This window comes from Aethalodelphis obliquidens, unplaced genomic scaffold, assembly GCF_003676395.1.
Source record: "Aethalodelphis obliquidens isolate GAN/ISIS:26980383/991018 unplaced genomic scaffold, ASM367639v1 scaffold6, whole genome shotgun sequence".
NCBI classification, from domain to species: Eukaryota; Metazoa; Chordata; class Mammalia; order Artiodactyla; family Delphinidae; genus Aethalodelphis; species Aethalodelphis obliquidens.
The window spans coordinates 39,909,435-39,918,209 of NW_020837950.1; the positions used below are offsets into that span (position 1 = coordinate 39,909,435).

The 8,775-nt window shown below is 47.1% G+C and overlaps 1 non-coding gene across 1 annotated transcript; it reads right to left on the bottom strand.

Annotated features, from left to right (window-relative positions):
* Window positions 1-3,579: 3,579 nt before the first annotated feature.
* LOC113619315 (U6 spliceosomal RNA) lies at window positions 3,580-3,686 on the bottom strand. Its single transcript, XR_003432348.1, has one exon. It is a non-coding gene; the product is annotated as a U6 spliceosomal RNA (small nuclear RNA).
* Window positions 3,687-8,775: the final 5,089 nt, after the last annotated feature.

The following is an 8,775-nucleotide window of genomic DNA, read 5'->3' on the forward strand; positions in this document are numbered from 1 at the left end:
GAGGGAAACTAAACTCTATTGAGCATCGACTCTGTGCCAGGCACCTTACGTTTCTCACCCACCTTGTGCTGGGGGTCTGCAGCTCAGAGAGGCGGCTTACCTGCCAGGGCCCCCAGAAGGTAAAAGGCAGAGGGTAGGCTCTGAAATCAGGCTGAAGCACTCGGCAGCCAGGCTGTACCGGTGACACCAGGACATCACATCTCTTGCTGGGTGTTGCTCTGCTGCCATGGGGATTTGGAGCCCTTGAACGCAGCCTTCACCTGTTCCAAAGTAACCCGTGTGAAGCACCTGCTGTGTGCCAAGCCCTCTGCTGGGGCTCTAAGCTTCCCTGTCTCAGTGACTCCTCAGAATAAGCCCGTAGGGGAGGCATGGTCCCTTTTCCCATTTTGCAGATGAAGAAACAGACCCCCGAACCCTAAGCTGCCTGCCCCATCTGTGCTGTTAATAAGCCCCTCATATCCCAACCCCACATTCCAGTCACCATGCATCCCCTTCTTTCTGTCTCAACGATTCCGTAAGGATGTCGGAGAAGGTTCCGTCTCTCCCATTTCCCTCCGAAAGAGGAATCTTAGGCTCAGAAAGGTCAAGGTCACAGGGGCAGGCAAGTGGCAGAGCTGGAACCAGACTCCAGTCCAAGCCTTCCTGGATGACAGCAGTCACATCACAATCCCGCCCATGAGACCTTGGGCACAGCTCACTGTGCCTCTCTGGTCTCTGTTTCTACCCATAACCGGAGGGTGCTGGGCAGACCAGGCAGGTGAGGTGGGGAGCGAGGAGGAGACCAGGAGGGATTGGGGGCCTGAGGCACCCCAGGCTGTGTGCCTGTCGGTAGGGGAGGGAGTGGCTGGCCTCATTCAGCTCTGAGTGTGGCCAGGAAGCTAGAAGCCCTGAGTTGCCAGATTCACTATTTTTCCAAAAGAAGCCAGAAATCCAGATATTAATGAGAAATCTCTTGGCTTTTACATGTTATTTGCTAATTCCAATATTAACAAATACAACATAGGTATTTGTACCCCCATGTTCATGGCATTATTCACAATAGCCAAGAGAGGGAAGCAACCCAATTGTCCATCGACAGGTAGATGGATAAGCAAAATGTGATCTACCCACACAATGGAGTATTACTTAGCCTTGAAAAGGAAGGAAATTCTGACACATGCTACCACATGGATGAAACCTGAGGACATTACACTGAGTGAAATAAATCAGCCCCAGAAGAAAAAATTCTGTGTGATTCCACTTATATGAGGTCCCTGGAGTCAACAAACTCATAGAGACGGAAAGTAGAAGGGAGCTTGCTAGGGGTTGGGGAAGGGGAAAATAGGGGATCAGTGTTTAATGGGGACAGAGTTTCAAACTGGGGAGATGGAAATCTTCTGGAGACGGATGGTGGTGATCGTTGCACAATGACGTGAATGCATTTAATGCCAGCGAACTGGGCATTTAAAAATGGTTAAGACGGTAAATTTGATGCTACACATGTTTTAACCTCAATTAAAAAACAAAACAAAAAACATAAGCTAAACAAGACATGTCTGTGAGCCAGATCTGGCCTGAGGACTACAGACTAGGAACTCTCTGAGGTCTGTCCTATGGGTCGTGGGACCTGTGTGAGCCCAGCCCTGGTTCTGCTGAGGTCCCAGACGTGAGGGCAGACCCCACCCCCACCAGCTGCCTTCCTGCCATCAACCTCTGCCTCAGGAAAGAACTCAGCCAATCAGGTTGCGCCATGCACAGCCTGCTTTTCATTCGGCCTTTCTCGGGGTGCTAAGGTTTCAGCTGTCCCTGTTAGCCCCTTGGCTGCTGAATGAGGTGGCCTCACAGCCCTGCAGTTTACAGGGAAGTCTTTAAGAAGGGGCGAACCCTCTCGGTCTGAGCACAGCCACTGGGCCACAATGCTCTTTAACTGCTGGGCCAGACGAGCAGAAACGGGGCTGCAGTACTTCGGGCACTTTGGGGTGCTTTGGTTATTTGTGGGGGGTGGGAAATTCATGGACACAGTGGCCTGAAGTGACTTATGTTTAGGAAAGAAGAAATCTCCGCTTATTCTGGAAGCAAGGAGGCTGGGTTCGGGACCTTCCCAGCTGACCAGAGGCTACCCCACAGAAAGGACCCAGATGATGTTTGCTGCAGCGGGACGAGCCTCCTCTGACGGAGGACTCAATGCACGAAGGGGCTACAGACTCATCAGAGGTCCAAGCAGGGAGGGATGCTGGAGGGCACGCGGTCACACCCATTTCACAGATGAGGAACTGAGGCCCAGAGATGCCAAGGGATGGCCTCAAAGTCACTGGCCAGTTAGAGGCAAAGCTGGGTCTCCAGGTTCCTTAATAAGAGTCCTTCCCCCCTAGACTAGCAGTGCTTGATGCTTGGGGGTCCCAGTCTCATTTGAGAATCTAGTGAAATCCATGGCCTCTCTCCCTAGGAAAGTGCTCACACACATACAATGTTTTGCACAGGCTAGCCCAGCAGGAGCTCTAGAATAGCAAGATGACTACTCAGATGTCTCTTAAACCATCATGCTGCCAGGCCTCACATCACCCATCTTGGGTGGCAGCTGCGTAGAACTGTGATGAGTACTTAGGGCAGACAGCCCTCCTGAGCAGACGTCAGTGCATGAGTGAGAGAGGATGGAATCTCACTTTACCAACAGCAATGATCCCTGACACATGGGAAGCACCTTAGTGTTCAGGGCACTTTCGCAGCCATGAGCTCATTAGGTTGTCGGAACAAAACTCTCAAGTAGGCTTTAGGCCCCTCACACCGATGAAGAAGTGGAAATTCTAAGAAGGTTAGTAATCCGTGCAGGAACAAAGCTTAGGAGTGGCTGAGCCAGCCAGGACCTTGGGACTCCAGCCCCCGGCTCCTTCCACCACTCTGTGCCAATACGTACGGGCTTCTGACAGTTAACAGCCATCTCTTTGGTTCCCTGGTTGGTATTATACAGAGAAGAGACGTTGTCAAGAGTGACTTGAAATAGGAAGATGGTCGTTTGGCTTGTAGCTCAGCTCCCTGGAAGGGATCGCAAATCATGGGGCCACCTCGGCTCCGCTAGTCAGTTGGGAGGGATGTAAATATTTTCCAGTTTGGTGTGCTTGCCTCTGTGCTGTCTTCTTTCCTGCAACAACAACAACAACAACAAAAAAAACCCAGGGAGATGAGTTCTTAAAGGGAACACACCAACCAGCATGGTATCTACATGAAGCCATCTGAACACATAAGCTTTTAAGATGCTGGGAGTCTCACATTCATCTCAAGTTGTATTGGGTTTAAATCATGATATGTGTATACAATTCATAAGCTGCTCTCTCTAGAAAAGTACCTTAGCTTGGAATTAATAAACAATGCTCTCTTTATCTGGAATTTTAAAAATATTTTATTGAAGTATAGTTGCTTTACAATGTGGTGTTAATTTCTGCCGTACAGCAAAGTGATTCAGTTATACATATATATTCATTTTCATATTCTTTTCCATTATGGCTTATCACAGGATACTGAATATAGTTTCCTGTGCTATACAGTAGGGCCTTGTTGTTTATCCATCCTATATATAATAGTTTGTTTCTGCTAATCCCAAACAGAAATATGGAACACTTCATTAATTTGCATGTCATCTCTGTGCAGGGGCCATGCTAATCTAATCTGTATTGTTCCAATTTTAGTATATGTACTGCCGAAGCAAGCACTTTATCTGGGGTGTTTTTGAACCTTGAAACAATATGGGAGTTTTATGTGAAGAAGTATTTATGTATATCTGTACAGAGAGGGTTTCTAGGTTTCGTGAGACTCTCAAAGGGGCCAATGGCCAAAAGAAGTTTAAGAACGACTGATCCAAAGGAAGAGAGATTGAGGTTCTCAAGGCTGTCTTCTTTCACCCATTTAACAAAGTTATCAGGCACCTGCTGTATGTCAGGCTCGGTGCTAGGCATTGAGGTTACAGTGCTTGCTCTCTTGTGGTCAAGGAGACAGAGGGCAACCTAGGAATCACAAAGGAAATGTTATGTCCCAGATGTGAAGGAGGGCAGAGTAAGACAACTGCAGGGTGCCAGGAAGGAACAATTTAGGTGGGGGACAGCAGGAATGTGAGGGGAGAGGAGCATTCCAGGCAGAAGACTGACACAGCCTGTGCAAAGGTCCTGCAGAGAGAGGAAGGGAGCACAGGAAGCCAGCGTGGACAGACCACGGAAGTGAGGGGAAGCATCACAGGAGATGAGGCTGGGAAGGTCTGCAGTGTGGCAGACACTGGGATGGAGGGAAGTTGGGGGGCTCCGGTGTAGTGCTGGGACATGATAAGGGCTTAATTAATGAAGGACAAAAGGAAGGAAGGAAATGAAGAAGGTGGAGGAGGACTGCCTGTGGGCAGAGGAAACAGTTTGGGCAGAAGCCAAGAGGTGTCTTGGCTTCTGGGTGAACATGGGCTGGGAGGACTCAGCAAGGCAGATCAGTTTGCCAGGAGGAGTCTTCTTGGGTGTTGCCAGACCAATAGGTGTATTTGAGCAATCTGACAGTTTGCAGAAGGGGACCCCAGAAACATTAAAACCCTATCAAAGAGCAGCATCCCTTTGCAGTTCTACTGTTACTTCCATAATTGATTTCACTGAGTTGGGCTTTTAATGTTGAGGGTCTCTAGAGATGGATAATAATGGCTCACACCTCGCTCACAGCCACATCCAAGATGAGGATGTTGGTGAGGACGCCAACCACAGCGTTACCCTGTGTGTCTCCAGTCTTGGGGTAAAGTCAGATCTCACTTGCTTAGGTTATTTATTTGTGTAGGTGGTTTTTAAGTCTGCTTTTCAAAATGTATTTACATATATCTTGTAAGCTGCTTTCAATCCTTTTATTTAAAGGAAATAAACAAGACAAAAATAAATCCAAGTACAATCCTTAAAGCTTATAGGACCACTGGTACCGAAACATCACTATACCTCAGAATCATATGGAAAGCTGTATAAAAATTCATATTCCCAGGCTCAAGCCCAGACTTATGTAATCAGTACCCAGGAAATGAATCTCAGAAATCTGTGTTTTCACTGAGTCCCATGCTCATGCATTTAGCTGGGTGGTTTTTATACAGTAAGTACATGCATTAAGAACCTGGCATCTGGGTATCACTGAACTGGGTGATGCTCCAGTCTGAGGACAAAGCAGACATGTAAAGTTAATGTCGCTGGAATCAGGTGAGGGAGACCAAACACAAGAAATCATCGTCTCTTGCCTACATCATGCACAAGGTTGGTGCCCAAATTCTTGCACTGATCTTGCATTCATCGAGAAATTAATGTAGGGCTTCCTCGGTGGCTCAGTGGTTAAGAATCCGCCTGCCAGTGCAGGGGACATGGGTTTGAGCCCTGGTCCCCGAAGATCCCACATGCCACAGAGCAACAAAGCCCGTGTGCCACAACTAATGAGCCTGCACCCTAGAGCCCATGAGCCACAACTACTGAGCCTGCGTGCCACAACTACTGAAGCTCATGCACCTAGAGCCTGTGCTCCACAACAAGAGAAGCCACCGCAGTGAGAAGCCCACGCACCACAACAAAGAGTAGCCCTGCTCACTGCAACTAGAGAAAGCCCATGCACAGCAACGAAGACTCAACACAGCCAAAAATTAAATAAATAAATAAAAAGAAATTAACAACTCTTCCAGGATTCATGAACATGGTAGGTCACCTCTGTAACACATGTGGCTCACTCATAGATGATAATTCCTGACAAAGTTACATCTTAAAAATTACAACAATTACAAAAATACTCAACTCCTGAGAGATGATCAGATACAATAAATTGGAGAAATCTCTATTGGGGCATTACACAGAGATTCTAAAAAGGATTTTAAAATAAGAATGCTTACAATATTCACATATACATTCTATGAATGAAAGTAGAGTAACTGATATGAGACCTCAATCAGCAGGTTAGACAGACACAGATGAAGAGAGATTTAGTGAACTGGAAGATGAATCAGAGGAAATCACCCCAAATTCAGCACAGAGAGATAAAGAGGTGAAGGGGCAAAGGGAGTTACTCTAGATTGAGTGGTTAGAAATGGTCTTTTTGAGGAGGTGATATTTGAGCTAAGACCCAAATGACAAGAAGGCCATTAAAGAAATGAGAGTCAAGTGTCCTAGGCAGAAAGGGCAGATGTATAAAATGCTTAAAGTGGGAAAAAGCTTATCAGGAACAGGTTGGTATGTTTGAAGAACATAAGCAGGTTGCTGTGGTTCCACCAGGTGAGAAGCCACCATGGGGAAGAGGAAAGTGTGATCCTGTGTGGCATGAACTTCAGCTCAGAAAGTGGTGGTTAGCAGGAAACCTGTTTCAGCTGAGGGTAAAGAAGAACTTTCTAACACTGAAAGCTAACCACTCACTCACTCATTCATTTACTCATTTGTCCATTCATTCAGTCATTTACTTGTTATCAAGTACCTACTCTATGCCAGACACTGTGTACAAGGCTATGGGGAATGTTGAGATGAATAAAACACATGCATCTTAGTCCTCAAAGGCCTCACAGTTGAGTGAGCAAAACAGACAGGTAAACTGTAAGGTCAGACAGAATGAAATGCTGGCTTCACAGAAATATCAGTGGCTGTGGAGAGTCAGAGAAAGGAGTCACGAAGGTGATCCACCTGAGATGCCAGGACTGCCTCTTGGGGGAAGAGTGTGCTCAATGCACTGCAGATGTGTGGATATCAGAGGGAACTACTGCACTTGGAAGAACACTTAACCAGCAGACTCTAAGTTCCCTTCCAATCCTAGAATCGATGATTCTATAAAACAACAGCAGGCATTTATATGCCCAGAGGAGTTGGAGAGGACTAGGCTGCAGCTTCACCTCCTAGTCCGTTGGGGGAAGCAAATGTCTGAGCAGATAATGGTGGAGATCCCAGGCAGGGAGACAACCACATGATGGGGAGAGGGGAAGCCCTTGGGTATAAGAAAATGAGGGCAAAAATGGGGACACTAGTCCATGCCCTACTTAGTTCCAGACCTTTGTGAAGACAAGAGCTCCTCAATGAGAGAATGCACTCTGACAAGAGGGGCCCACACAGACATGACTGTCCTTGACACCATTCACTTAACACCCAAGGTCATGCAGCCTTTTTTAGGGGGAGGTATAGATGAGATGAGAAAGTCATACTCAGGGACCACTGTGTCACTGCCCTTTCTCTTGCTGTGATCTGTAAATCAAAGCAGTGCTGAATTGACCTACTTCACAGGTTAAAGACACTTGGAAAGTACAGAACTGGTATTCGCTGTTCCCTCTCCTCCTCTCCCCCAGCCCAGCCCACCACCATCTCTTACCTGAATCACTGAAACAGCTTCCTAACCAGGCTCCCTGCTGCCAGGCTGGCCCCACCCCAATCCACTCTCTAAACAGCTGCCAGAATTACTAGAAAGCTGGTCACATCACTCCCTTGCTTCCACTCCCTGTCTTTCTCTGCTCTTAGGATAAAACCAAGCTCCTTAGCAAGACCTCCAGGACACTGTAATGTCGAGCCCCACCCACCTGTCTTATCTCATCTGTCGAAAGGCAAACCCTTCCACTTCACGCAGCAGCCACACAAACTCTTTGCACACCGAGCGTGCTTGTCTTGGTTGCACAAGCAGTGTTAGGTGCCTAGGGTTGGAACGAATGAGTAGGTGCTTGATGGCAAGTGCTCCTGGCACTGATGGGCACGTTCAGTGGGTTCTCCCTTCAACTCTACTCTCCTCTGGGTATTTGGGGAATAGGAGCTTCCATTCCACCAACGCTTCATCAGGAGGAGTTCCTGGGCCAGAAATCGCTTCCCTTTTTCTAGTGTCTCTCATCTGAATGTCAAGTCCAGCTTGGTCAATTAAGCAGGTGCTCAGCTCCCTGGACATGCTAGACAGTGGGTCGAATGCTCTAGATTTCCACAAATGCAAAGTTTGTGCTCTCAGGAGCTTGCAGGACAAGAGAGAAGGAACTGCAGCCTCCACAAGACAATCAGGACCAGGAAGGAGGGAGTCTGTGGAAATGGAGGTGAGGAGGGTTTTGTGGGGGCCTCTTCCCTGGGGAGCCAGTGCTCCAGGTAGGAGGACCAGCAGGGGCAGAACTTGATAATCCAAGAGTTACAAGGAGAGCAATCCTGGACCACACCTACTATGTGTCAGCTACTGCCCTGAGCCCTTGACAGATATCACCACACTGAATCCTCACAACTCCCCATGATCCATGTTTATCATTTTCCCCATTTACAGAGGAGGACATCGAGAGGCTTAGAGAGAAATTTCCCCAAGACTCTATAGCAGGTAAGTGGTGGGGCTGGGATTTTAAACAAGACCTATCAGACTCCAGGGCCCACAGAGAAAGGCATGTGAAATGGCCCAAGCAGATAAGAAACTGTGGCTGAACAGAGCAGATGCTGACAAGGAACAGATTAAATGTGGATCAACTTAATGTGATTCTCATTGAATGCAAACCGGTTCCAACATATTTCCTCAGGGAATATTCAGCATTTTCTTGCAGGTAAATGGAATCGAATGCAAAATTCATGATTTTTTTTTCAAACAGAAGTGTTCAACATTTAAGAACCTTCTCAATCTGCTCCATCTGGCCGTTAATTTTTGTACTTTAAATGATGTCTGTTTGTGATACACATTATGCTATAAACAGGTTTGGTGTGAATCATGGTGTTTTAGTTAGAATACTAGTTATTCTCAAGAAGTCATCTAAAATAGGCCTTGTATAATTACTTGAGGAAACAGACCTCCAGAGAGAAAGCGACCCCACAGTAATCACGCAACTTG